Source organism: Glandiceps talaboti, chromosome 8, assembly GCF_964340395.1.
Source record: "Glandiceps talaboti chromosome 8, keGlaTala1.1, whole genome shotgun sequence".
Lineage (NCBI taxonomy): Eukaryota > Metazoa > Hemichordata > Enteropneusta > Spengelidae > Glandiceps > Glandiceps talaboti.
Genome location: NC_135556.1, coordinates 13,078,910 through 13,081,480, shown reverse-complemented (window position 1 = coordinate 13,081,480; position 2,571 = coordinate 13,078,910).

Below are 2,571 nucleotides of genomic sequence, written 5' to 3'. Positions count from 1 at the left end.
CAGTACAGAGCAGAGTCATGAGATTTCGTAACGTACCTGTACAGCGCCCTCTGTCAAACATTGTCACTTTTCTGCTTTTTTTGTCATGTCATGTCAGAGTGTCATGTGAGACACTGTGTGGTATGTGCGGAATGGTCTGTGTACTAGTATTCACAGACAAGTAACTTCTTACAAGTAACTTCTTACTTGTCTGTGGTGTATTAGACTATTACCCTCAACATCTGTACACCTGTGTGTTTATCTTTTTAATACGCTTACAGAAATCTCACGAAGGGTTCCAGCCTGTGAGTAATGGCCCGGGAGTAATCACAGTTGACTGTCGGTCCAGAAATTGTAGCATACTCATTGCAACTATATTTTGTAGTAAAATTCGGGGTTTTAAAATACCGTAGGTTATATGCACTTTCCTACAAAAACTATTCAAATATAAATGTATCTTCACTTACATTTGTTTGTAACTATTTCATTTGAGATATCCACATGTTCACAGAAGCCCCCCCCCCCCAAAAAAAAGGTGGCGTCAATGATATAATATTATCATGTAAACTGCAGTAGTTTTAGTTCGCCTTTTCAATACTCTTGAGGTACGGTTGAAACTCTATACTTTCTGTGATTGATTAGTTCATAAGCGGCGTCGACGGGTTGTTGGGGGTGAATTTGCTAAGTTTTCAGTTGATCATTTAAAGGACAGGGTTTTATTCCCAGGTTCTCATATTAGTTGTTATCTTATCATTGAAGCCATAAGAGTTACATGACGTCATTCTTTTGTTCAGGACGAAATTTTTCTATTGATAGTATTGGGCCTAAAATGTACGTACGATTTAAACAGGGAGGGTGAGTAAAGAAAGAGAAACATCCGTGGCGAAAGGAGAGACAGGAAGACAGACAGACATACTAACACGCACCTACCTAAAAAAAACTAAATTCTTTTCCTTTGGGGGTGGGGGGTGAGCCATTTTAATTCTCATCCTACAAAATTGATGTTGTGTACCCCTAAATACAAATGTTTCATTTAAAACTACGAATGTTTGCTATAGTAAATGCATGGCACTAAAATATAGTAAAGTGTCAGCAAAAGATCTATTTTTTACTCACTACATACTGATTTTATATTCATAGTACTACATACCAAGTACTACATTTTTCAAGGTTGTGGTATGGAGCATTTTGAATCACCTTTAATTTGACATTCATCACGCCATTGAAAGTAATTTTCAATTTTGGCCAATTTAGTTAGAAGGGTGTGGGGGTGGTCTGAGGCATAAGTATAAGAATTTATTTTTTTATCCTACATTGAACTATTGATCTCGCCCCTGGCATAGTATCATTTCTTCAACTCCAACTGATTTTGGTTTTAATTGCCATACAGGCATATTGTAGTACATTTCAAGCTAAGGTTCAGACTGGGGGCATATGATGTCAACGCCATGAGATCGATTGCTTACCGTGTCGCCAGACTGTCCCGCGGCATGTAAAAGAAAGAAGTTTTATTTAGTTTATTTGGCTCAGTTTCTATGAGTTGTTCAGTACACTGTTTAAAGAATATAAACATAGTTACAGAACAATCCCGTGAAATAATAGAGAACAGACTTACAGAATAAGATTTTGTGGTGGAAACGTAGAACAACAACAGTGTGTGTACCCAATACCTTAACATCTATAGGAATACTAGTAATTGCCATCTGGTATATTTTACCCCTCAAAGCCCGAGGGGTATAGCTGAGTTGGGTGTTGTCATTATGTAACAGACTACGTAATGAATTTTCAAGCATTTATTGCCTTTCTTGATACTTGTTCATCGATTATAATGCTCCGAGATTTGTTAAGATACGATTAAGTTAATCACAGTAGTAGTAGTAGTAGTAGTAGTAGTAGTAGTAGTAGTAGTAGTAGTAGTAGTAGTAGTAGTAGTAGTAGTAGTAGTAGTAGTAGTAGTAGTAGTAGTAGTAGTAGAATAGTTTATTAAAGCATCATTCATATGAGGTAAAGCATGACAAATCTACAAAAAAGTCAAATGGGCTTATATATCACCTTAGTGAAAAAAAAGAGCTTATCAACAGTGAAGAAAGTATTATGTACACGGCAAAACCAGAAACTATCTGCTAATGTATAAGTTGTCCCTTCTCTTTAAAAATGCTTTTCTCAATAACCCTTCTCATATTTCTCACTTTTATTGACACTTTAGTTTTTCATTGTCTGGCAAACCAGAGTAATCATCGTCAAAATCAAAATGTACATTCCGAAGATCATTATATAAACTACATTGCAAAAGAAAATGTACTTCATTTTCGACAACATTATCATTACAAAAAGCACAAATTCTTTTAAATATTGGTTCACCTCTGTAACGCCCAGTCTCTATACGAAGAGGTAATACACTTGACCTGAACTGAACTGAGCCATGAAAGATCATATCCCGTTCACTTATTACTAGATGTGCATGCTACTCAAAACGTTTGGTACAAACTAAGGCTCTGGCTTTTTATTACCGCCACCGGTTACAAACCTGCCAAACAAAACATTATATACGTTTTTTTTCGAAAACAATCATTTCAATCAAAACATGCCAAT